This window comes from Symphalangus syndactylus, chromosome 14 (genome assembly GCF_028878055.3).
Source record: "Symphalangus syndactylus isolate Jambi chromosome 14, NHGRI_mSymSyn1-v2.1_pri, whole genome shotgun sequence".
In the NCBI taxonomy this organism is placed as follows: domain Eukaryota; kingdom Metazoa; phylum Chordata; class Mammalia; order Primates; family Hylobatidae; genus Symphalangus; species Symphalangus syndactylus.
The window spans coordinates 42,719,020-42,746,744 of record NC_072436.2 but is presented as its reverse complement, the minus strand read 5'-3'; the positions used below and the strand labels follow the sequence as shown (position 1 = coordinate 42,746,744).

General features: G+C 45.1%; 1 long non-coding RNA gene across 1 annotated transcript; it reads right to left on the bottom strand.

Moving 5' to 3' along the window:
* Window positions 1-18,828: 18,828 nt before the first annotated feature.
* On the bottom strand, window positions 18,829-26,500 carry LOC129462067 (uncharacterized). The gene is made up of 3 exons (XR_008650757.1): window positions 26,186-26,500; window positions 24,914-25,010; window positions 18,829-19,381 (listed from the first exon to the last, which is right to left on the bottom strand). It is a non-coding gene; the product is annotated as an uncharacterized lncRNA (long non-coding RNA).
* Between the last annotated feature and the right edge of the window lie 1,225 nt (window positions 26,501-27,725).

The window sequence follows — 27,725 nt, the reverse complement described above, 5'->3', positions numbered from 1 at the left end:
TGTAATTGCAGCACTTTGGGAGGCCGAAGCGGGCAGATCACTTAAGGTCAGGATTTCAAAACCAGCTTGGGGCGTGGTGAAATCCCATCTCTACTAGAAATACAAAAATTAGTTGAGCATGGTGGTTCACACCTGTAATAGCAGCTACTTAGGAGGCTGAGGCAGGAGAATCACTAGAATCCCGGAGGCAGAGGTTGCAGTGAGCAAAGATTTGCACCACTGCACTCCAGCCTGGGCAACACAGTGAGGCTCTGTCTCAAAAAAAAAAAAAAAAAAGAAAAAAGAAAAGAACCTCTGAAGACATCTTGAAGGAGGGTGGGTCGGGTGGGTCCTCTGGGGTACTAGCCTCATCTTGGAGGCATTGCAGAGCTCTCCCGGGCCCAGCCAGACCCCAGACATCTTGTTGTTTTGTGGAGGCTTCAAGGGAAGAGCTTTCGAAGCCATAAGGAAAGACTAGATTTTGAAGACAAAAGTAACTTTCCTCTTTTGAAGGCAGCATGGAGCCAAGGAAGCCGTGGAGCCTGATATGAAGGCACAGGCTCTGAGCCTGGCATGTCCATCCACCCTCTGCTTATGATACCCGGGGCAGGGCCTAAACCCTCCTGGGCCTCAGCTCTGCTCCTGTAAGTGGTGACAAACCTCACAGGGTTATTGGGCACTGATGTGGACAAAGCATCTGGAAGGAAGCAGTGCTGCGTAAGCGTCGTTATGACTATGGGGACTCAGCAGGACCTAGGCCAGGAGCAAGACCTAGAGTTGACAAGGGCCTGGGCTCCAGGGCGGGGTGGGTGGGCGGCAGCTCTGCAGCCTGGCATGTTGGCCTCCCTGCCATGCATCCTCCTTCTCCCTGCAGGCTCTGAGTCCCTGCCAGTCCCCTACTTCTGTCTCTCCCAGAGCTGCTACTCACAGATCCAACCTCAGAGGGAGCACTGGGCTCTGCCAGTTAATGCATGTGTCCTGCTGAGGCAGGGAAGAGCTCAAGGCTTTCCTGGTACTGTTTAAAAACATACTGGCAGAGTGAGGTGGCTCACGCCTGTAATTCCAGCACACTGAGGGGCCAAGACAGGCAGACATCTTGAGCCTAGGAGTTTGAGATCAGCCTGGGCAACACGGTGAAACCCTGTCTCTACAAAAAATGCAAAAAATTAGCTGGGCCAGGTGGCATACACCTGTAGTCTCCGCTACTCAGGAGGCTGAGGTGGGTGGATCACCTGAACCCAGAAGGTTGAGGCTGCAGTGAGCCATGATCATGCCACTGCACTCCACTCTGGGTGACAGAGTGAGACCCTGTCTCAAAAGAAATAAATAAAATAAAAACATATTGTTCGATTTTAAATGATAAATCATAATTGACACCTGAGCCTCAGGGCTAATGGAAAGTACGAAGTGCATGCTGGGCCACGGCCAGCTTTACTGAAGGAAGAGCCTTACACCAAGAAGGTGGGCCCTGCTGCTGCACCCTGGCTTCCCTGTTGCTGGGAGGCCTGTCTCCACACGCCACTCTCAGGCCCTCCTGCACAGTGGCTCACGGTGGCTGACACACTGTATTTGAGGGTGATAGTCCTTGCATCAACATCTGTACAGTGCTGAATCCTGTTTCAATCTCCTCTGCTGTGCCCCAAGCATCCGATCCCAACGGCCCTCACTTAGAGGAGTGCTCTGACCTATTCCACAGGCCCTCCGAGGGTGGCAGACATGCACGCAAATGAGTAGCTTAAGTAAGTAGGCCCGGTTCTTGCCCTTCCCCCACACATATCTTGCCCCTCCTACACCTTGACCCTGGACCTAAAGCAGCAGAACAGAGCTTAGAGGTCATCGGGTCTAAGCCCCACTCCTGTCTTCCAGAGCAGCCTCACACTCTCAGGATCTGTGTGGCTGTCAGGGCTGTGAGGGCCAACTGAGAATGCATGTGTGAATTTGGCTGTCAGGACTTTAGCTGCGATTGTTTATTTATTTATTTAGTAGAGACAGGATTTTGCCATATTGCCCAGGCTGGTCTCAAACTCCTGGGCTCAAGCAATCTTCCCACCTCAACCTCCTGAAGTGCTAGGATTACAGGCATGAGGCACTGTGCCCGGCCTATGTGATTGTTTATTTCGTTAGCCCTCACCTCATTCTAAACTACAAAAATAAATAAATAAATAAGGTTTAAGGCAAGATTATTGTTATTACTGTTAATAGGACACCTGGGCCCTTTCCTCCTTCATGTCAACACTGAGTCTATGGAGTCCCTCCCCATCCAGGCCCCCATTCACCCCCATGGCTGCAGCTGCTGAGCCCTGCCTTGGCCACTCCTCCAAGTTTCTTCCATAAAGCTAGTAAAGCATCCAGGAGAGGGATGATGAGGGACTATGTGTAAATGGGAGAAACTTCATCAGGGTAAGGAAGGCATGGGAATCTAGAGGTGGGAAACCGTGACGTGGCTGACACTGATGCCTTAAGTTGTTGAAGGGTGCCTCAGCCCTCCTGGGAAGCAGCAGGTCAGTGTGTGTCTATCTGTTTCCAAGAGAAAACCTGGTCCTCTCAACAAGGGGAAAGAGGAGATTCTGCAGCATGGGTGTCCCTACCGGGCTGCCTTTACAGCATCAGGCTCCAAAAGTAGAGCAGGGTGACCCTGGGGAGCCCTCCCTCCTTCCTCAGCCCGGGATGCCTGCCTGCTGCCTGTGCTGTCTCCTCTGTTCCCCTCTCCTTTCCTGGCTGGAACAGCTGCAGGACAGGGCCCCCCGGCAGCCATCATCCAGCCTTTCATCTCCATCCTTGTCTCCAGCCTTGCCAGCAACTTAAGCCTAATCATTGCACAATGAAAGGCTGTTTCTCTTAAATGGATGCAGACATCCTTAGCCTTCAGGGGCAGCCTCTTATTTTGCTCACAGATAAGGCTGTTTCTTTTAAAGAAATACTAACAACCCTCTTGACTTGACAAGGATCCTGGTTGCTATCTCTGTATTGATGGATTGATTGATTGATTGATTCATTCATTCAGTAAGCATTTACTGAGTGCCCGTTCGAGTGTGTGGGTCTTAGATTTACTGCCTCCTTGACATCATTCTTTAGAAAGAACTCTTCTTTGACTCTAACTTTTGTTTGCTACCTCAGAGTGTTCTGCCTATGCAAAGAACAGTTTCAAATCAACCTGGATTCGAGGGCTCATGAAACTGATCCTCAGCCTTCATTTTAAGCCTTTTCCTCAATCCTCCCCTGCATAGCCAGCTGGCTCAGCACTCTCCCCAGCAGGCCAAGCGCTCAAGTGCTTTACCTTCAACATTTTCCCACTGAAGACCCAGCCTTCTCCTCTAGCCAAATTATGGTATGCTACTTAAAATTCCTTAGAATTCTATTTTAAGTGAATTTCACGTAAGTAAAGCCCATTGTTAATGTCATTGGAAAGGTTATTTTTAAATTAAGAGGTGTGCCATATCCTGCCAAATGTGATAATGTGTATAGTAGCACCTAGCACAGTGCCTGGTGCATTCTGGATAGACAGTAAATATGATCTGAATGAATGAATGAATGGGCCTCACTGTCTGATGGGATGAGGCTCCCTAAGAAGGAGTGGGGAGTGGTGGCCTCTTTGAGGATGACCAGGCAGGCTGTTGAGCAGAAGGCTCTTTCTAGAATTGCACTTTCATAAGTACCTAGGACCAGCTTGGGGCCCCTCAGGCATCTGAATTTTTGGACCACTTTGGTTTATATAACCCACTTCTTATCCAGGTTCTGCCTCTTGACAGTTTTTTTGTTGTTGTTGTTTGTTTGTTTTCCAGGTCTCACTATGTTGCCCAGGCTGATCTTGAACTCCTGGGCTCAGGCAGTCCTTCTGCCTCGGCCTCCAGAGTAGCTGGGACCACAGGTGCACCACACCCGACTTTGGCAGTTTTTAAAACCTCCCAAGTCTTTATTTTCTTTGTAAAATGGTTTAATAATTGGTATACTCATAACTAGTATACAGACTAACAGTGTGCATGTATACCACCATCAGTGTCATCTGCACCTTTTGTCTGACTCATGGTAAGACACGGAGCGCTCCTACGAGGGGAAGCCATTTGTGGAGATGCTGGAGTCTAAGGGTATTGTGATTGGGCAATGGTAAGAACTCCGGGTCCCTTAGTGCATTCCTGCTGCTATAACAAAACACCTTAGAGAGTAATTTATAAATAGACATTTTCTTCTCACCGTGCTGGAGGCTGGAAGTCCACCATCAAGGTGTCAGCAGTGAAGGGGGCCTATTCCTCACAGATGGGGCTTCTTGCTGGGTGCTGACTTAGCAAAGATGGGGGCTCCGACGTGGCAGGGGTGGGATAGAGAGGGGAACACTCTGCAGGAGCGGAAGGGAGGAAACAGCTCCCTCCAGCCGTCTTATAAGGTTATCAGCCCTGTTCCCCTTACTACAGAATCACTTCTCTGGAGGCCCTCTCTTACTACTGCTGCACTGGGGACTGGGCTTCAATCAGTAGCAGCAGAGGACGCGCGCTCAGACCTAGCAGTCGGCTCTGTCTGCCTCGCTGGGCTGCACTGAGTCCGTGCCCCTCTGGGGCACGGCCTGGCCCCACGTGCAGTGAGGAGGGCGCAGTAGAGTTCTGCTGTGTGCACCCCCTGCAGCTCGGCCGGGAGGCACCCGCTGGAGGAACGGAGAGCGCCGCTTCAGCGTCAGCCACGTGGACCGGGCTTAGCCCGTGGAAACCTGGACGCCCTGCGGGCGCCGGGGAGACCTGCGCCAACGCCCACCTCCGGGTCACAGGCGGGATAAAGCCGCCCTACTTTGCCCCCAACGATGAGAACCCGCCTTCCTGTATTTTCTTTAGCAACTAACCTTTTATGTTTGCTAAATTTCTTGTACCGTGAGCTCTACCACCCACCCCCCGCCACCTTCTTCCTCTCCCCACACATCCGTTCACTCTCTTTGACCTTTTGCCAAAACTCTGAACGCTCTCTGCCTTCCCTCCCATTTCCTCACTGCGTTTCAGGCACTGTAAGTTCTCGGTGTTCAAACCCCCTACGGTTACGTAAACAGAACTCTGCATTTATCTTTCCCTTTCTTCGGAGCTTTGTTTTCAAGTTCATTAGAGACTTCCTGTGGGTGTAATTACCGCTCTGCAGTTTTGAGCGCTGCCCACCTTCCCCGTTTTGTTAAAAATGTCATAGATCTTCGGAGATTTCTTTCACTTTTAAAGTTATTACCTGTCTGCCTGCACATCAATCTTGTTGATTTTATTTCAAGGCATTTTCCGGAGTGAACTTATGCATAGCGATTTTTTGTCCCTCCCCACCCCTCCTTTCTTTTGCAGGAAGGTGAAATAGGACAGAAGAAAAGGATTAGAACTTTAGAACTCCAGGACCCAACCTCAGTCCTTTCAAGCACCGTCTGTAAACAGATGCTGTGCTGGACTAGGCACCCTGTCTTGTGAAACTGCTCCTTGGGGTGACATCAGTCGAATGTGTGAGAGGCTTCCGCGGATGCCCTGACTTTTACACCACGGAAGGGCTTTCTCCTCACTCTCCATTCTTCATCCCACTCCATCCATGCGCTTTCTCCCCTCCCCATGGGGTGGGGGGTCTTTCCTCCAGGTGAGAGCAGAGGCCTTGGCCAACTAGATGTGTCTTCTGGGATTTCACAGTGGGGCCACCTTTCACCTCTTGCACAGGCTGGTGGCTTAAATGAAACTCCTGTAGCAACTCATAGAGCATTTGATTAAAGCTAAGATTGATTGGAACTCACAGGTCAGAATGGAACAATGATTTCCCTCCGGTTGCACCGCCACTACTGAGGAGCAATCGCCTAATTCCACACAGAGTTTGCTGACTCTGTGGGCTTAACAGAGAACTCCAGATGGGCAACTAGGAGCTAAGAAACGCATCCTATGTCACCAGGAGCTAATTTTCCCTGATTTTCAAAGAGGCTTCCTATTTGACCCATGTCATGGCAGGGTGAAATATAAGTCCTTTCTGAACTCTTGGAAGCTGAACGTTGTGGACATCAACCATGGGAAATACATTTCCTTTAAGCTCATCACCAGGCCTTAGTATGATCCATGCCTTGAGTGGACAGAGACCTTCCATGTTTGGTCATTACTCAGCCAGATGCTTCTCTGAGAAGTGACGACTTCCCTAGGAAGGAATAACAAAGCCCCTTCCAGGCTGTGGATGGGCCCTGTCCACTTTAATTTTGCACTCAGCTTCACTCATTTCTGTAAGCTGAGATTTTGATTATTCTGATTTCCACGATTCCTTTTGTGAAACAGAGACACTGAGGTGAATGCACGCGCCCAGTCTCCTCCTTTTTGAGTGTGTCCTCGGAAGCAGAGGCAGGTGATGTTGCCAAAACACCCAGGTTCTGTCTAGGTCCTGCTGCTCCCTGCACAGAAAGCCAATCACAGAGATGACAAGTATTGCCAAGGAAGAAGGCTTTAATCAGGTGCTGTAGCTGAGAAGATGGGAGCCCAGTCTCAAATCCATCTGCCTGTCCACCTAAAACTAGGGGTTTATACACCCGGGAAGAAAGGTAACAATGTGTAAGAAAACAGGAACTAGGGAGGGGCAAGGAAGCAGTCACAATGTAGGGTATCTCATTGTCTGGATGTGTTCATCTGGTGAGTTTCCCTTCTTTGATACTTTTTATTTTTTTGAGAGGCAGTGGCTCATGCCTGTAATCCCAGCACTTTGGGAGGCCGAGGCAGGTGGATCATTTGAGGTCAGGAATTCGAGACCAGCCTGGCCAACATGGTAAAACCCCGTCTCTACTAAAAATACAAAAAAATGAGCCGGCGTGGTGGCGGGCGCCTGTAGTCCCAGCAATTCGGGAGGCTGAGGCACGAGAATCACTTGAACCCAGGAGGCAGAGGTTGCAGTGAGCCAAGATCGCACCACTGCACTTCAGCCTGGTGACAGAGGGAGACCCTGTCCCCCCCCAAAAAAAGAAAGGTAAGGTTCAGCCAGGTGCGTTGGCTGATGCCTGTAATCCCAGCACTTTGGGAGGCCAGGTGGGTGGATCACGAGGTCAAGAGATTGAGACCATCCTGGCAAACATGGTGAAACCCCATCTCTACTAAAAATACAAAAAATTAGCTGGGTGTGGTGGCAGGCGCCTATAGTCCCAGCTAGTCGGGAGGCTGAGGCAGGAGAATATCACTTGAACCCAGGAGGCGGAGGTTGCAGTGAGCCAAGATTGTGCCACTGCACTCTAGCCTGGGCAACAAGAACAAAACGCTGTCTCAAAAAAAAAAAAAAGTAAGGTTCAGGCCAGGCGCAGTGGCTCATGCCTATAATCCCTTTGGGAGACCAAGGGGGGCAGATCACAAGGTGAAGAGGTCAAGACCATCTCAGCCAACATGGTAAAACCCCATCTCTACTAAAAATACAAAAATTAGCTGGGCGTGGTGGTGCATGCCTGTAGTCCCAGCTACTTGGGAGGCTGAGGCAGGAGAATCGCCTGAACCTGGGAGGCGGAGGTTGCAGTGAGCCAAGAGTGCGCCACTGCACTCCAGCCTGGCGACAGAGTGAGACTCCATCTCAAAAAAAAAAAGTAAGGTTCAAACTTTAGGACCATAAGAGTCAATTTCTACGTTTATCCAAAAAACTATTTATGGGACTATTGGGTCAATTTCAGTGGGAGGCCCCAGGGCCATGCCCCAGAGGAGGAAGAGACTGGCGTTTAGGGAATGAAAGCACAGGGAAGTGAGGAACGTGGAGTACTGCAGGGCCAAACTGAGGAGCTATGGCAAGAGAGGCGAAGAAGAAAGACAAAGCAGCAAGCCAGCGGGCAGAGGGAGGCACAAGCTGGTTCTGGAGCCACCATGTAAGCAAATTCAGCTCCTTTTATACCTGGCTCAGGACACTTCATGGAGCTAAGGTGGGGCCAGGTGCCCCACCTCCATCATCCTGTACTCCTAGGTTCATTGCAAATAGTTTGTTCTGAGTTTTAGGGCCTTCTGGGATGAATGATGGAGTGGTACCTCATTCTTTGCCCACCATAAGCAGCCGAGAAGGCCTCCTCAAAAACCACGGGGGCTTAGGTAAAACCCCTCTCCTGTATAGAACACACTGTGAGTGTTCAATAACCAGTCATGGTTAGATTAGCTAAAAGATTATCCAAAAGCCCATGCAGGAGGAGAGGGTATGAAAAGGGCATGGGAAATATTACAGAGAAGTGAGGGGGCACATTTAAAGAAAAAAGAAATGAGACAAGAATGGGGCTTAGGTAGGTCTGACACTTGATGGGGGCTATCAGCCAGAGGACCCAGTGCTGGAGAGCTATCCCTGGTTTGTGAGGAGTTACTGGTTAAATAACCTCCCTAGATTGGACTATCCAGAAGGATCAGCATAGTACACATATGTTTTTTGTAAGATATTGTAAGACATCATTTGTTATGTGTCAGATCAAAAAGTAGTTTGTACCAAGTCAGGGCTCCCAACCTTCTCAAGTGTGATGGCCATCTTATCTCTTGCCTGTTAACTCTTTTTAATAGTGAAATATGACAAACAGAGGAAAGTGCATTAAAACCTGAGTGTTGACTGCTGGTTCCCCCAAGATGGAGAGTCCCATTCCTCCCAGACACTTCCTCTTACAGGTAAAATATCTGGACATAACACAACAGACAGCAGAAGAAGATTCTGAAAGCTGGAGGAAGGAAGAAAAAAAGCCTAGGGACCTCAAACCTTGAAGAACGACAGGTGTGAGTCCTTGGATTTCCTTATCACTCCCCCTTACACTGGATGAGGCACTGCAGAAGCCTCCAACCAGAAACCACCAACAGGCACAGACAAGAAAGCTCTAAGAAAGGCCTGGTCCCCTCTGGTCAAAGCACAGGGGAAAGGCTGGCCTGACAACAAAAGGAAACCTTTTTGGCAATACCCACCCTATCCCAGCAAAAGTCTAGTGGGCTGAACAGGACCTTCTAGCCCCACCTGTAGCCTCTGCTCTGTAGAAGCTGATTGAGTGCTTGAACCCTCTGGCCTAGTAGGGTGAGCACTAGAGCTGGGAGCTAATCCTCTTCCCTTGGCAGAGCAAACCCAAATGGGTAAACACACAAAAAAAATTAAACTTCTTAACATCATAATTGAACACCCAAAACTACAAACAAAGGAGAAAATATTGAAAGAACCAGAGAGAAATGAAGCATTATTCATGAGGGATATTTGTTTGAATGACAGTGGATTTCTCCTCTTGAAACCATGGAGGCCAAAAGGAAGAGGCACAATATTTTTCAAGTTGCAGACAGAACTTAGAATCACAAATCCAATAGCCACTGAAAACGCCCTTCAGGAATGAAGGAGAAATCAGACATTCTCAGATGAAAGAAAACTTAAGAGAATTTAGTGCCAACCTAGAAGAAATGTGCTAATGCCAAGAAAACTGCAAACTACCAAACTCAACTAGGATGATAGAGACAACCTGAATAGTTCCATAGCCGCTACAGAAATTAAAGTTATAAGTAAAAGGCTCTCAAAAAAGAAATCTTCAGATGAAAATACTTTAAGGAGTATTAATACCAATTTTACACACTCTATCTCAGAAAGTAAAAGAAAGAACATTTCCTGGCTCATTGTATAAGGCTAGTATTACCCTGATACCAAAATCAGGAAAATGCAGTACAAAAAAGAAAGTTATAGACCACTATCTCTATAAATTTAGACACAAAATTTCTCAACAAAATTTTGTAAACCTAATACAGCATCGTATATAAAAAATTATATACACCATGATGAAGTGGGATTTATTCCAGATATGCAAGGTTGGTTCAATATTCCAGAATCAATCAATGTAATTTACTATGTTAACCAGGTAAAGAATAAAAATGATTATATCATTTGATGCAGAAAAAAAGATTAACACAATCCTATGCCCATTCACAGTAAAAAGTCTGAGCAGACTAGGAATGGCAGGGAGTGGTGGGGAGAATCCTAAGTTGAGAAAGAGCATCTATTTAAAACCTAGGCTGGGCACAGTAGCTCATGCCTGTAGTCCCAACACTTTGAGAGGCTGAGATGGGGGGATTGCTTGAGCCCAGAAGTTCAAAACTAGCCTGGGCAACATGGCAAAACCCTGTCTCTTCAAAAATACAAAAATTAGGCTGGGCACGGTGGCTCACACTTGTAATCCCAACACTGGGAGGCCGAGGTGGGCAGATCACTTGAGGTCAGGAGTTTCAGACCAGCCTGGCCAACATGGTGAGACCTCGTCTCTAACAAACAATACAAAAATTAGCTGGGGATGGTGGTGTGCACCTGTAGTCCCAGCTACTTGGGAGGCTGAGGTGAGTGGGAGAATTGCTTGAACCCGGGAGGTGGAGGTTGCAGTGAGCCGAGATCATGCTGCTGCACTCCAGCCTGTGTGACAGAGTGAGACCCTGTCTCAAAACAAAACAAAACAAAAAAACAAAAATTAGCCGGAAAGGGTGGTGTGCCTGTGGTCCCAGCTACTCGGGAGGCTGAGGCAGGAGGATCACCTGATCCTGGGAGTTCAGGGCTGCAGTGAGCCATAATTGTTCCACTGCACTCCAGTCTGAGTGACAGAGCAAGACCATGTCTCAAAAAAAAAAAAAAAAAAGAACCAAATACTTAATGGAGGAAGACGGAATGCTTTCTCCCTAAGATTGGGAAAGAGACAAGCAATCTGTTCTCACCGCTCTAATTCAACATAGTGCTAGAAATTCTGATCACTGAAATAAAACAAGAAAGAGAAATAAAAAGCACAAAGATTGGAAGGAAAGAAATAAAACTGCCCTTATTTGTCAAAGACCTGGTTGTCTATGTAGAAAATCCCAAGGAATTTACAAATAACTCCTAGAATTAATGTAAAGTCAGCAAGGTAGCAGGGTACAATAGCAACACAGAAAAATAAATGGCATTTCTATATATTAACAATCAACATTTCAAAACTAGCATTAATAACACAATACCATTTATGAAAGTTCCAAAGAAAATTATATACTTGGGCATGAACATAACAAAATATGTACAACATTTGCACACTAAAATTATAAAATGCTTTTGAAAGAAATAAAAGAGGATTTAACTAAGTAAATCCAACCAAGTTCATGAATTGGATGACTGAACTTCGTAAGGATGTCAATTCTCTCCAGATTGATTAATAAGTTTAATACAATTACTCTTAAAATCCCAGCAAGGTGCTTTGTAGACATAGACAATCTTATCCCAAATTTACATGGAAAGGCACATGTCTTGGAATAGCTTAACCAAACTGGATAAAGAATAAAGTAGGAGGAGCCAGTCTATCTTACTGTGTAGCTACAGTAATCAAGGGAGTGTGGTATGGGCATAGAGATAGACATGTAGACAAATGTGGCAGAACAGAAAACCCAGAAATAGACCCACACAAACATGCTCGACTGATTTTTATCAAAGGTGAAAAACAATTCAACAGAGGAAGGATAGCCTTTTCAATAAATAGTTCTGGAGAAATTGGACATCCACAGGCAAAAATGAACCTTGACCTGTCTCAAACCATATACAAATATTAGCTCAAAATGGATCACAGACTTAAACGCAAAAGATATATGAATTGAACCTCAGCAAAATAAAAAACTTTTGCCCTGGCCAAGTGTGGTGGCTCACCCTGTAATCCCAGCACTTTGGGAGGCCGAGGAGGGTAGATTGCTTAAGCCTGGGAGTGCAAGACCAGCCTTGGCAACATGATAAAACCACATCCTATCAAAAATACAAAAACTAGCCAGTGTCATAACCCGGTCTCTAAATAAATAAATATATTAAAATTAAAAATAAATAAAAAAACCCCAAATTTTGCCCCGTGAAAGACCTTATGAAGAAGACCTAAAGGCAAGCTACAGACTGAGAGAAAATATTTGCAAACCACATAGTTGACAAAGGACTGGAATCTAGAATAAAGAACTTTCAAAATTCAAGAACATGTGCATGTATTTCTTTTGGGTAAATTCTAAGGAGTGGGATTACTGGGTCATAAGACGATCCTTAACTGATTTCCAAAGTAGTTGCAGTAACTTTCATATTAACTAGCAGCGTACAAAAGCTCCTGTTTCTCCACATTCTGGTAGTTTACATTATTTGTATTTTTAATTTTAGACATTCTGGTGTAAGTGTAGTGGTATCTCTTTGTAGTTTTAATTTGCATTTTTCCATTATTAAAGAGGTTGAATGTGATGGTAAACTATGTGTCCAACTGGCTAGGCTATGATATCCAGTTGTTTGGTCAAACACTAGTCCAGATGTTGCTGTGAAGGTGTTTTTCAGATGTGATTAACATCTAAATCAGTAGACTTTGAGTAAAGCAACTTACCCTCCATTAGGCAAGCAGAATCCAATCCAATCAATGGAAGACTTTAAAAGCAAAGACTGAGGTCACTGAAGGAGAAGGAATTCAGCCTCTAGAAGGCCTTTGGACTCAGGCCTGAAACATCAACCCTCCCCTGGGTCTCCAGCCTGCTGGTCTTTCTTGTGGATTTCAGACTTGTCAGTTTCTACAAACGTGTGAGCCAATTCTAAAATAAATCTGTCTCTCTCTTACACACATCCTATTGGTTCTGTTTCTCTAGCAAGCCCTAATACTTCAATGTCTTTTCAGATTTTTTTTTTTTTTTTTTTTTTTTAGACAGAGTCTTGCTCTGTCACCCAGGCTGGAGTGCAGTGGCATGATCTCAGCTCACTGCAACCTCTACCTCCCAGGTTCAAGCAATTCTCCTGCCTCAGCCTCCCGAGTAGCTGGGACTACAGGCACGTGCCACCACGCACAGCTGATTTTTGTATTTTTAATAGAGACGGGGTTTCACCATGTTGGCCAGGATGGTCTCGATCTCTTGACCTCGTGATCTGCCCACCTTGGCCTCCCAAAGTGCTGGGATTACAGGCGTGAGCCACTGAGCCCGGCCCTCAGATTTTTTTGGCCATACGGATTTCCTCTTTTGTTAAGTACTTGTTCCATTCTTTTCCCTTTTTTCTTTTTCTTTTAAAATTTATCTTATTTATGAATTTATTTATTTTTAATTAATTATTTTTAACCTCAAGCCACAATATACTTTGAGCTTTTTTTTCTATTTGTTATATGTCTCTTTTTTGTAATAACTTGTAGGCATTTAAAATATATTCTGTGTATGATCTTTATGCAGTGATACATTTTACAAATGTGTTCCCTTGCAGCTTGCCTTTTCACTCTCCCAATGGTATCATTTAATAAATTAAAGTTCATAATTTTAATGTGGTCTAATTTGTCAGTCTTTCCTTAAGTTAGTGCTTTTTGTATTCCTAACCCAGAAACATAAAGTTATTTTTCTATCTATATCACTTTTTAAAGGCTTTACTATTTTTTTCTATCACAGCTAGCTCTATAATGCACCTGGAATTAATTTTTCTATATGGCATGAAGTGGGGGTCACGTTTCACCTTTTCCCCCATATGGATATCTAATTGTTCCAGTACAATTTATTGAAAAGAGCATTTTTGCACCCTTATTCTACATCTTTTTCATAAATCAAGTGTCTATATATTCATGATGTGTTTCTGGGGTCTCCATTCTGTTCCATTCATTTTATTTTTCTATTCTTGAACTAATAACACACTGACTTCATTACTTTCAGCTTTATATGAAGGCTTGGTATCTGATAGAATAAACTCTCCCACCTTGTTCATTTTTCTTTTTTGAAGAGTGCTTGACTCTGCTGGACAATCTGTACTTTTATATAAATTTTAGAATACTTTGGAAAAGTACACACACACAGAAAATCTATTGGAATTTTTTGTTGGAATTGCATTAAATCTAGATTAATTTAAGGAGAATTGACATCTGTGTAATATTAAAATTTCCAATCCACAGATGTGACATCTCTTTACATTTGTTTATGTCTTTAATTTTCTCACTAGTGACTTAACTTTCTGTCTGGAAGTCTCACACATTTCTTGTTAGATTCATTCCTATTTTCTTGATGCCATGTCAAAACCTTTCCTATTATACCTCTTGATCTCAAATTTTAATTAAATTTAATTCTTCTAAAAAATAGGCTGGGCACGGTGGCTCACGCCTGTAATCCCAGCACTTTGGGAGGCTGAGGCGGGTGGATCACAAGGTCAGGTGGTCGAGACCATCCTGGCTAACACAGTGAAACCCCGTGTCTACTAAAAATACAAAAAAATTAGCCGGGCGTGGTGGTGGGCGCCTGTAGTCCCAGCTACTCGGGAGGCTGAGGCAGGAGAATGGCGTGGACCCAGGAGGCGGAGCTTGCAGTGAGCCCAGATTGTGCCACTGCACTCCAGCCTGGGCGACAGAGCCAGACTCCATCTCAAAAATAAAATAAAAATAATAAAAAAGAGATTAATATACTTTTAATCTCAAATTTCTGTTTTTGGTTGTTTACTAGTATATACAAATGCAATTGGTTTTTAAAATATTGACTTCTGTATATCCAGCAATGTTGCTAAACACAGTTATTCATCTTAATAGTTTATCTGTATATTCTTTTGCATTTTCTACTTGTACGAGTATAGCATTCATAGATAATGGCAATTTCTTGCCCCTGCTTTCTTATTTATTGTTGCTTTACTGCACTGCCTAAGACCTCCAGGACAATGTTGAATAGGGACACTGATAGACAACATCCTTGTCATGATCCCTATTTCAAAAGGAAAACTTTCCACATTTCATTCTTAAGTGTGATATTCACTAGAGATCTTCTTGTAGTTACCCTTTATTTGATTAGCATGTTCTTTTTATTTCTAGGTTGCTAAGAGTTTTAAAAATATATAATTAACGAATGTTAACTTTTTTTTTTTTTTGAGACAGAGTCTCACTCTGTCACCCAGGCTGGAGTGCAGTGGCTCGATCTCGGCTCACTGCAACTTTGCCTCTGGTTTCAAGTAATTCTCCTGCCTCAGCCTCCCCAGGAGCTGGGACTACAGGTGCCCACCACCATGCCCGGCTATTTTTTTTTTTTTTTGGTATTTTTACTAGAGACAGGGTTTCACCATGTTGGTCAGGTTGGTCTCGAACTCCAGACCGCAAATGATCTGCCCACCTCAGCCTCCCAAAGTGCTGGGTTTACAGGTGTGAGCCACCCCTCCCAGCCTGATGGATGTTAAATTTTATCAAAAGTTTTTTCTGCATGTATTGAGTCATTTATATTATATGTTCTCCTTTATTCTGCTAATGTGGTGAATTACAATGTTTGTTTTGTAATGTTAAACAAATTTTGCATTGTTACAATAAACGTAAATTACTTATGATACGTTTTTAACTATAGCTGGATTCACTTTGATTATAGGTAGTTTGGGGTTTCCACATCTACATTCATGAGAGAAATTAGCTACTTATCTTACTTTCTCATAAGGTCCTGGTCTAGTTTTGGTATCAAGTTTAAGCTTTCTTCATTAAATAAGTCACTTCTTTTCCTAGTCTCAGAGCATTGCACTCAGGAAGTCAGTCATTTTGTTCCAGCACACTGAAGATAGCATTTTACTATATTCCAGATTTCATAATTCTGTCGAGCAATTTTATTTTAAGTAACTGAATGCAATCTATGTTCTATCTCTGGCTGTTTTAAGATATTTATGTTTGCCGGGCGCGGTGGCTCACGCTTGTAATCCCAGGACTTTGGGAGGCCGAGGCGGGCGGATCACGAGATCAGGAGATCGAGACCACGGTGAACCCCGTCTCTACTAAAAATACAAAAAATTAGCCGGGCGTGGTGGCGGGCGCCTGTAGTCCCAGCTACTCGGAGAGGCTGAGGCAGGAGAATGGCGTGAACCCGGGAGACGGAGCTTGCAGTGAGCTGAGATTGCGCCACTGCACTCCAGCCTGGGCGACAGAGCGAGACTCTGTCTCAAAAAAAAAAAAAAAAAAAGATATTTATGTTTGACTTTTTTTTTCCTGCAGTTTTATTATTGATGTATGTATTTGTATTTATCTTGTTTCAGATTTGAATGTGTGGATTGACATCTTTGATCAGTTCTCCCTTATCACTAGGTCTCATCCCAAACTCGGGGGTTTGCCAGGTCCAATCTTTGTAAGGTACTGAGTCCCAGTGCTTTTCTCTCTAACCCCGAGAGGCTGTCAAAAACACCATTAGCCTGTCATCCATCCTTTTCATTTTAGCCAGAGCAAGAGCAGTTCTAAAGGCCAAACTCCCTGACTTTGGTATTCTCCTGGATCTTAGCCTTATAATTCTTGTCTATGTTGTTAGCTCTCCAAGTCCCTCAAACAGATTTGAAAAATAGTTTATTGAATTTTCTGGAAGTCCCAGGAGGGAAGATTGGTTCTAATCATCTAGTCCACATCTAGTCCACATAAATGAAAATCCTAATAACCATTGTGATCGTAAGTTTACATTACCTTTAGAATTCATTGACTGTGAAACTATCCAATGGTCTTATTCTACTGAATTTTATGAATGTTAAAGATGAATTTCTAATGTATTATTTGTATGTAATAACTACACACATATTTGAAGAATAGTAGTTTCTATGCAAGTGTTTGAGACACAAAGAGAATCATGAACTACTCGTAATAACTGTCCCGAATTCTGTGGTCCACATAATAAGTAAATATTTCTGAGTAGAGAAATGAAAGGACCATCATTTTATTACAATTCAACTAACACTTATGAAGCCCCAGCAGGAACAGCCACTACAAAAGTAAATAAGGTGAAGTTTTGCCCACAAGCATTTACAGGAGGCCTGAAACGGGTTATGTAACCAGAAGGGGATAGGGTGAGAAGCCTTCTGTATTAAGGAATAGCCAAAAACTACTTATAATTAGTGTGTCATTTGTATGTAAATTTTGATTTCTTCATTACTTTATGAAATTACCTCTGACTCAGAGTAAAATCCCATACTTGCATAAGAGCTCTTTAATAGGGAAGATGATTTAGACGGAGTCTTGTTCTGTCCCCCAGGCTGGAGTGCAGTGGCACCATCTCAGCTCACTGCAACCTCCGCCTCCCAGGATTAAGCAATTCTCCTGCCTCAGCCTCCCGAGTAGCTGGGACTACAGGCGCATGCCACCACACCCGGCTAATTTTTGTATTTTTCAGGGTTTTACTATGTTGGCCAGGCTGGTCTCGAACTCCTGACTTCAAGTGATCTGCCTGTCTCAGCCTTCCAGAGTGCCGGGATTACAGGCGTGAGCCACCGTGCTTGGCCTGAATGTATTTTTAAGCAATCACAAGCATAGGTACTTAAATGTTACCTGAGCCTGGTAGGGACGACAGACATCAGGAGACAAAAATGAATGGGTCCTTGATCCAGTTGGAAGACTGTCAAGAGACTGGAACATCATGTTGAAGAAGTTGGATTTTGTCTTCTGGTTAATATCTACCTGTGTATAAGCTAAGGAATGCTTCAGAAAGGTGGTTGGAAAGATGGAAATAATTTGGGGGAACAGCCTCAAGCTGGCCCCCTGGTTAGGAAGCTGCTCCGGTTGTGGGGTCCAGTGGTAGTGGAGGCCTGGGAGGGCAGGGCAGCAGGGATGGTGAGGCCAGGCTGGCGTGGATGATGGAGAGGCGTTTTTGGGTAGGATCCCCACACAGCAGGTTGCCTGATTAATAAAAGGTGTAATCAAAGGGAAGAAATCAAAAGTGGTTTTTAGCTGTTTTCCAACTGTGCTTAGAAGACCTTTATATAATTAAAAACATAGAAGTATTCTATCCCTAAAGAAATAACGAAGGGGAGAAACCCCATGACATTATATCTCATTACTGTTTAATTAGAATAGAAATTTTAAAAAATAAAAGTAATGGCCAGGCATGGTGGCTCACGCCTGTAATCCCAGCACTTTGGGAGGCCGAGGCAGGCGGATCACGAGGTCAAGAGATCAAGACTATCCTGGCCAACACGGTGAAACCCCGTCTCTACTAAAAAAATACAAAAAATTAGCTGGGCATGGTGGCGGACACCTGTAGTCCCAGCTACTCGGGAGGCTCAGGCAGGAGAATGGCTTGAACCTGGGAGGCAGAGCTTACAGTGAGCCAAGATTGCACCACTGCACTGCAGCCTGGACGATAGAGCGAGACTCTGTCTCAAAAAATAAATAAATAAAGATAATGAGATAAACACCAATTTCAATAAAAAATATTTATGGAATTGTCCTTATCTGACCCATTCTGTTAAAATTTTACATCACCACAAAGCTATAGAGTGGTAGAATCTAAACTAATAGGGTTTACTGTGCTGTCTTTCTCCATCCCCACTCCAGCTTTTAAGTATCTGTGTGGAGCTAGGGGAGGGAGACGGGCTGGAGAAAAAAAGTATGTTTGACTCCAAGTCTGTTCAACTCGTGTTGGGCATTTTTAGTGCAGTGAAGGCACATTCTTTATGTGAAAAGCAGGCCTTTACTATTTTAATGACGAGCATCCCCAGAATATTTTTGTCATGTAAAAGAGGTGATTTCTTATGTACAAATAAGTGATTCTACTAAAGTCTTCATAAGGATTATTACAGGAAAAGGAGTTACTGTAATAGGCTTGAGAAAACCATGGGAATAGTTCCAGCAGGAGTTTTTATTCCAAAAGTTTACCTACCCTGTGACCACCTTAATACTCTCAGAAGATCTGAGGGCAGAGGGAGTTGGAGAAATCCTTTGCATGAACCTCTGATTTATAGTCTTGTTCTAAGTGCAGGGACATCTGAGGAGGCTCCAGGGAGGGCACACTGATACCTGCCTGGAAAGAGTCGAAGGTGTTGAAGAAGGACAAAGGGGGTATTCTAGAAGAGGAGGAGGGGGAGGCCGGAGGAGGTAGGTGGAGGGCTGCCTCTTGGTGATGTTCAAGGTATGCTGTTGAAATACAGATAGGTCACAAAACACTATTTCATATTCAACAGGGATTATATCTTGCAAATAATACATTTATTGTTTGTTCAATGTTTCACTGTAACCCTTTTCCCAAAAGAGCTGGGCCCAGAGGACTGTTAGCCCAGGGAGGAAGGGCTTTAATGTCACAGAACCAAAGTGTGGTTTTCCACAAGCCACAGTGAAGAGACTGGAGGGTTAGGACAGGGATGGCTCCCTCATGGGGAAAGGGGCTAACAACGATCTGATATAAAGGAGGTGCAAGCAAACAGAGACCCTGATAGAAACCCCAGGACCACGTGTAAGGAGACTCAAGACTCAGCTCATCTGCCAGGTGTCTTTCCCGAACATAAGGGTGGCGCTTGGCTTGGGGACCCAGTGCTGCCACTTCCCGGGATTGGGGTTCCTGTGTGTGTTTACTTTTAACTTTTTATTACCTTGGCGGAAAGAGGGGAGGAGAAAGAAAGAAGGGAGGAGGAAGGAACACTCCTGAACACACAATTACCTCCAAAGAGAGAGTGCTCACCTGAAAGGGACTTTTCCAGAACAACCATGTGCTGTATCCGTCTCCAGTGGCAGCTTTAAGCATCCTCCTCCTGCCTGTGACAGGGGTGTGGGGCTCTGGACAAGATGAGCACAGTTTTAGGAAATAAAACATCCACACGTCTTGCAGGCCTCAGTCCTTAAATGTGTGTATATTAATTTATATTTTAAAAAGTCCAAGGCCGGGCATCGTGGCTCACACCTGTAATCCCAACACTTTGGGAGGCCGAGGCGGGCAAATCACGAGGTCAGGAGATCGAGACCATCCTGGCTAACAGGGTGAAACCTCGTCTCTACTAAAAATACAAAAAATTAGCCAGACGTGGTGGCAGGCGCCTGTAGTCCCAGCTACTCGGGAGGCTGAGGCAGAAGAATCGCTTGAACCCGGGAGGTGAAGGTTGCAGTGAGCCAAGATTGCGCCACTGCCCTCCAGCCTGGGCGACAGTGCGAGACTCTGTCTAGGTGACAGTGCGAGACTCTTAAAAAAAAAAAAAAAATCCAAAAGATTTTTGGTTTTGGTGGTGAGATCTGGGTAATTGCTTCTTTTTTTTTTAAACTTGCTTTTTTTTCTTTTCTTTTTTTTTTTTTTTTTTTTTTTTTGAGATGGAGTTTTGCTCTTGTTGCCCAGGCTGGAGTGCAATGGCGCGGTCTCGGCTCACTGCAACCTCCACCTCCCAGGTTCAAGCGATTCTCCTGCCTCAGCCTCCCAGGTAGCTGGGATTAGAGGTGCCTGCCACCACACCCGGCTAATTTTTGTATTTTGGCCAGGCTGGTCTCAAACTCCTGACCTCAAGTGATCCGCTTGCCTTGGCTTCCCAAAGTGCTGGGATTACAGGTGTGAGCCACCTGCCCGGCCATGTATAGCATTTTATTGTTCAAAACAAAACTAACTATAAGGCTGTCCACTTGAACAGACTGGAGACAGACACAGCACCATGCCCTTGGTTCCCTCCTGCCTCCTCTGGGCTCCTGTGGTGTTATGTCTGGACCATAGGACCTCTTAGGAGCCAAGGTCCTGAGCGGACTGCACAGCTAACAGTGGAGAGGGGAGCAGGAAAAGTAAGGCAGTGCCCCCAACCCCTGCTGGGGAGAAGGAAGCCTGCCCCACAGTCCTCACCAGTCCTCTTGGTTCTGTCAGCAACCCCGCTCATCCTCCCGGCTGCACCCGGCCTGCCCTGCCCTGCAGTGCCAGAGACTGGACGTGGGTGGCAGCCTTATGCACTGCCAGTGGGAAGTCCTCCCACCGAGAACCCAGTTCCTCCTTCAGCTCTCTGGCAGCAAAATCCTTGCTTCCTGCCCTATGCCACTCGGCCCAGCCCTGCTACCCTGGGCCTCAACACAGCCCTGTTCCCATTGCTTCCCCCCAGTTCTTGGCAGAGGTCCTAGTCCCCCACTGCTGTGCAACAGCTAGTGATTAGGTAATGCACAGCCACTCTTCCTAGAGGTCACAGGGGACTTTTGTTTCATGTTAGAAGGGGACTCTCCATGACTCAGCGAGGTACAAGAAACTAATACGTCTTAAGCCTCTGTGCACTGTGCACTCAGTTCCCATGCATGGGGATCTGCCACCACAGCCTCATAGGATGGGCTTATTGCCCCCGGATTACAAGCAGAGAAACTGAGGGCTCAAAGAAAAACAAACAAACAAACAAAAAAACAAAGTGGACCGGGCACGCTGGCTCATGCCTGTAATCCCAGCACTTTGGGAGGCAAAGGTGGGTGGATCACTTGAAGTCAGGAATTTGAGACCAGCCTGGCCAACATGGTGAAACCTCATCTCTATTAAAACATTAAAAAATTAGCCGAGCATGGTGGCAGGCACCTGTAATCCCAGCTACTTGGGAGGCTGAGGCACAAGAATTGCTTGAACCCGGGAGGCAGAGATGTAGTGAGCTGAGACCACGCCATTGCGCTCCAGCCTGGGCAACAGAGCGAGACTCCATCTCAAAAACAAAAAAACAAAAACCAAACTGAAAACAAAACCTTTACCTCAAATCGCATAGTGAGGACATGGCAGGGCTGGAACTGGATTCCAGCTTTTTAGGCGCTTCTCCACAGCTGTTTCCTTGCAAGCAAACTAGGCTGGCCTGTGGCCCCTCTGCCCACCTTGACTCTAGTGGGCGGGAGTGGAGACAAAGCTAAATGTACCCCTCCTCCTGTCGTTACTTTTGAGGACACGCATTATCCCAATTAGCTGTTAATAGCCACTGAAGTGTGACAGAATTTTATAGCTTTCTAAACGTCAGATAATTTGCATGGGGAAAAACTAATTTGATAAAATACTTAGAAATTCTGTGTGATCTAATTTTTCTAAACATTCAGGCCATTACTTTTGTCTGTAAATGTAATTGCTGCAGCTGAATATTTTTGCTCTTTCTTGCTACATGATTTATTTACTTACTTTTTAGGGTTTAATCATATCTTTGGCATTAAATATTAGGCTCAGACTCTCTCCCAAAAGACAGAACTTATAATACCATGGGGACATTAAATTTAATCATCTTTGGCAATTATTTGATGCTATCCTGGAAAATTAGCTTAGGGCAGCTGCAAACATGTGGAGTCTTGAGTCTTTATCTACATTATATTCATGATAAAACAGGAGCTGAGACCTATTGCACCATGCAACCTATTGACCTTCCCTGGGGCACCATCGCAATATCTCCTGTACTGAGTTTCCATCACAGTAATTGAATTGCAGCTAGTGCACGTGAAGCCTCCAAAATCTATGCTTCAGTGTCTGCTCTTTTGAGACCATTCGTATTTCTCTTTTAATTATTATAAAAAGTAAAATCAATCTTTTTCTGGAATGGGAACCTCTTGAGGCTGCTGTTCTATATTCCATAGACATCCCTATGGCCCCTGACAGCCTCCTCCTAAAGTAAGCCCATACCTTCACTTTTCATGTGGGCTGGAGATGGAATAAAGAAGTTGACATTTTTAGAGCAGGAGCAAGAGGTCCATCTCATAAATTATATACTTCTGTATCTAGACCATGAAAACACAGCTGAAGAGAGTTAATGAACCTGAAAAATGAGCATTGTGTTTTCTCAATCTTAGAAGAAATCCCACCTCTAGATTGGTATGATGTTTCTCATTTCTGAACAGTTCACAGTCTTCTCTCTGTCTCCTTTTTAAAGAGTCTTTATGTTTACAACTATTAAATGTGCTCTTTGTGAATAAGATGGGGAAGAAAGAAAACAGTTTTAAACTATCCGGAAGGCAAGAATGTCAAACAATGATATTTTTCAGTAGAGCTATCCTAGGAGACCATGGTGAGGAGGAGGCTGTATTTTCTTGCTGAGCTAATTACAGGAAGGTCCTGGAGTTGATGGAACAGGGAGTTTACACTTCATCCTCTGCTGGGTCCTGCTGATGCAGGCTGCAGAGAGGGCAACATGTTGAATTAAGAGAATGCCAAGGGAGATGCTTCTTTCTCTCTGTTTTGTCTTCCTTCCCACACTCTTCTCTCCCTAGCACTATTTTGCTAAACATGCCCCTGGGAGGCGTGTTAGGTGTATTTTTACTGTATATTTTCTTTATAGCAGGCAATTGTCTCAGCTCAGAGGCATTTACGGAGAGCACTTCTCTGCTTGTCCTGTTCAGAGAAACCTTTCAAAGAGATGCCCCTTCGCCCCTCTGAGGAAGCTCCCCTTGGGTGTAATTGCATGGAGGAGCAGGCATGGCCAGGCTTATTTCAGAGGATGTTTCTCTTGGTATCCAAGGACAGAGGTGGGCCTGAGGCCCTCTTTCTTCTGATTTAATAAGCACTATGGGATCTGATTAAATTGCTTTTCACATTTATTTCTATCAATGTCGTTGGACTTTCATTATCCAGGCCCTCACTTTGAAAAATTGCCTCCCTTATCTGTCAAGCTTTTATGAAACATGAGGATTTATGGAGTGTTTCAATAAAATCTTTGGATCATGCTAGTGCAAAAATGTTGCCAGAAAAACATCATCAGAACTTCAGGTTTTCCCGTTTGGGGCTATTCTTCATTTGCTCAGAATAAACAACCAAACCAAGACCACAGGGCTGACCGACACATCTGGTCAGAGTAAATGTTTGTCTCCTCTGGGTTCTGTCAGCTGCCGGCTGTGTCCACACCACCGTGTGCGTGTATTTGTGTGTGGAAGTGTGTGTTACACGTTTGAGCAGTCCTACTGGTGGCCACTAGCTTCCCACTGTGTCTCTTGGGCCTCCTTAAGATATGGTAAGCCTAAACTGAGATGTGCTGTAAATATAAAATACACACTGGATTTCAAAGATTAAGTATGAAAAAACTGTATAATATCTCAATTGTTTGTATAATTGATTGCATATTGGAATAATGTCACTTTGGATATAATGGCCTAAATAAAACATATTCTTTGAATTAATTTTACCTGTTTCTTTTTACTTTTTTTTTTTAAACAGGGTCTTTCTGTGTCACCTAGGCTGGAGTACAGTGGTGCAGTCATAGCTCACTGCAGCCTCAAACTCCTGGGCTCAAGTAATCCTCCCACCTCAGCCTCCCAAATAGTTGGGATCACAGGCGCAAGCCACCACACCAGGCGAATTTTAAAATTTTTGTAGAGATGGGGGGTCTCATGAGGTTGCCCAGGCTGGTTTCAAACTCCTGGACTCAAGTAATCCTCCTGTCTCGGCCTCCCATAGTGCTGGGATTACAGTGTGAACCACCATGTCCAGCCTTTTTTACTTTTTAATGTGATTACTAGAAAGTTTAAAATTACACATGTGGCTCATATTTCTACTGGACAGCTGGCACACCTACTGCCTAAAACCTCAATTTTAAGAGTCTGTGCATCTGTACTTTCTCTCCAGGCACCTAACACTTAACTATAAATATCATTTTGGGTCCAGAAGAATCCAGTATGGCGTCTTACAATACTAGAAAATGTTATTTAGATGTTCTTAAATGTTTTTAAAGAGACAACAAAAGGGTTATTGTGTAATTATTAAATAATTGCATCCACACTACAAAAGGGGACCATGCATAGTGTACTGCGTATTTAGGAGATGTGTAATATATATAAACGTATAATTACAGAGGAGATGTGGCTTAGTTTTGGTATCAACTTCCCATCCATCTTCACTAAACATCTGATGATTTAGCCAGGTAGGAGTAAAGACAGCTTCCTCTGCCCCAGTTTTCCTGTCATCGGTCTCACCACTGCCCACACTGTTTTTATCCCATACCATTCTGCTCTGAAATGCATGCTTCCTTATATCAGAATTTTGGACACCAATTGCAGAGATAGCTCTCAGTCTGTCTTACTCAGTTGAAGGATTCAAAATAGAACATCTTCAACAAATTTCTGTAACTATGCTTGCAACAGCATAGGCTCTAAGGAGGTTAACTCTGCCTACCCTGCTGTCTGCAGAAGGCTTTTGTACCTTTCTTGTCTGTTCTGAGTTGCTGTGTCACAAGAAGTCTCACAGCTCATCCTGGCTTTTTTGTCTGTGTTTCACTGTGGAGCTTTCATCCCCTGCCCCACGGTCCCAAACAGTTGATCAAAATGTTTACCCAATAAAAACAGTTCTTTTCCTGGAAGGGAATTTCTCCACCTCCTTACACCCATTTAAGGGGCTTCAAACCCCACACTGACATGCAAGCGGTATAGAGTTGTCCACAATGTGCAGAAGTATGCAGAATGTGTATTTTCAAAGTTTCTTGGGTAAAACCGATAGTTGGCATATCTGAGCCTTAGAAATAATAAACAAAGAAGGAGAGGGGTGGTTATATTAAAGAGTGTTTTGTTTCTTTTTTTCAAATTTCAAAAAAAGAAAAGAATGAAAAAGGGCATTTGGCTGGCTAAGACAGCAATGTGTCTCTGCTTTTGTTATAATTGCTCAAGAAAATGTTTAGAGTTTTCTAAATTCTTTTTTTTTTTTTTTTTTTGCAGGGGGACAGAGTCTTGCTCTGTCGCCCAGGCTGGAGTGCAGTGGCACAATCTTGGCTCACTGCAATATCTGCCTCCCAGCTTCATGCCATTTTTCTACCTCAGCCTCCCGAGTAGCTGGGACTACAGGCGCCCGCCACCATGCCCCGCTAATTTTTTGTATTTTTAGCAGATACCGGGTTTAACCGTGTTAGCCACGATGGTCTCGATCTCCTGACCTCATGATCTGCCCGCCTCAGCCTCCCAAAGTGCTGGGATTACAGGCGTGAGCCACCACGCCCGGCCTAGCCCACACTACCTTCTAACAGATTATGCAGCCCCTTGCAAATAATTGGTGTTTAACAAACGTATCCAATAGGTAAATAACAGAATGAAAGAAGGCATGTATATCCACTTCTTCATTGTTTCACTGTTCAACTGTATTCACTAACAGTAATCCCAGTTTTGAACAGTCATCTTTAGCACTGGTTTTCTGATGCTCCAAGAATTCTCCAGTAATCCTAAGAAATGTCAGAAAGTCCTTCAAATTTAAGCTGCATTCATTTCAATAAAAATAAACGTAGATGGTATAATTTATAGAAGGGGGGCATATTGCAACATTATGCCTATATATTAATAGTATAGGTGGCTATATCAGTTTCTTAAGCCTGGGCTCAGCATATTACATTTATGCTTTTGGGAAATCACAATTTATATTTTTTGACATAAGCTTTGCCTCAACATCGTCTGATTTTCGAAAGCAGCAAACAAACCAATTATTAATTCTAAATGTCTTCTGGGGCAAATATGGTAAAAGGCAAACATTCCAAAAATTTATTTTAGAGGCATTTCAAAATATGAAATGCCTAGCGTCCTTGTAGTTTCTGCTGCACACGAGCAGCAAAGCTGAGGAGGCCCAGCGCTTCCACAGGAGAGTCTGTGCTAGCAGGAGGTAGGTGGCAGGGAGTCCCTGGTTGCCAGCCCCCCGTGTGAGGCTACCTGGAAAGACTCGCCTTTGTGCATTCGTTGTGCAGTCAGCTAGCGGCCCTGGAGATAGGTCCTGCCAGGTGTTTTCCTGGCGAAGAAGCAAATGGCTGTGGTGAAATGTTTGGTTTTCTGTTCTATGTCCTAGAAAGGGAACAGAAACTCGTTTGTTTCTCAGTCAGAAGGGCTGGTGGAGAGCACTCTGCGCTCCTCCTCTGCCGCCCGGGCCCCGCTGGCCTTGGGGTTCTGGGGACACGCCCCGGCCCTCTGGCATGTACGGCCGCGCCTGATTGCTCCGGGCTGGAGCCTGGGTGCCACCTCGCAGGGCTGAGCGCGTTCACAGGGCGCATCCCAAGCAGATGCTCAGACGCTGCCATCCTCGCGTTAGTGGCTGGATGGAGTGAGAGCGGCTGAGCGCAAGCGATGATGGGAGTTCCACGGCGCGTCCTCCGGTGCCGCATGATCAGGCTTCTGAGGGGCCCGACGGGACTCAGCCCGGAACTGGGCTGTGAGGGCAGTCCCGGCCCCGCTCTTCTTCGTCCAGCGGCGACTGCAGAGCTGGGCTGGAGCGCGGGAGGGCGCAGGTGTTGGGGCCTCCTGGCAGGGAACGCAGGCGGGGCAGAGGGAAGGCGCGGGGCCCTCCTGCAGTCGGCTCCGAACCGCAGGTCCAGCGCGGCTTAGAACCCGGAGCTCGTCCAGCCTTGGTTCAGAGCCTTCTAGGGTTCCCCATCGCATTCAGCATCCATCTTGGCCTACAGGCCCTAATAACCTGCCCCCTCCACAGACTTCCAGGCTGCATTTTCTCATCCTGTCCTTTCCGCCCCGCACCCAGTCAGGTGCGCTATTAACCTCCCTGCCTGGGACGTTAATCCCCAGGGCACCACAGGGCCTCCTCAGCGTCTGCACAAACATCATCTCAGGAGGATGTCCCTGGCCACCTCTGTAAAATAGACGGTCCCCACCAACCCTGAAACCCACCATTCTCCCTGCTTTTGCCTGGCCTTATTTTCTCACATGCCCCTTATCCCCACCTGGCAGTATCGGTGTTTATTTGTTCATCTCCCATCTTCATGTGTAAGATCCAAGAGTGCGGGGATTTTGTCATGTGTCCTGCTGGATCCCAGCGCACTGCGCAGTGCCTGGCACATAATAGATGCTAAGTCTGTCTTAATTGCATTTTTTTTTTAAATTTACTTTTCGATACAGAGTCCCGCTCTGTCACCCAGGCTATAGTGCAGTGGCGCGATCTCGGCTCACTGCAATCTCCGCCTCCCAGGTTCAAGCGATTCTCTTGCCTCAGCCTCCCAAGTAGCTGGGATTACAGGCGCCCGCCACTAAGCACCACTAATATTTGTATTTTTAGTAGAGACGGGGTTTCACCATGTTGACCAGGCTAGTCTTGAACTCCTGACCTCAAATAATCCTCCTGTCTTGGCCTCCCAAAGTGCTGGGATTGCAGGTGTGAGCCACCTGGGCTGGCCTGTCTTAATTATAATTAAATAACAACTGTGGAATGGGAGAATCCTTGGGAAAGCACGGATGTATTGGTCAAGGC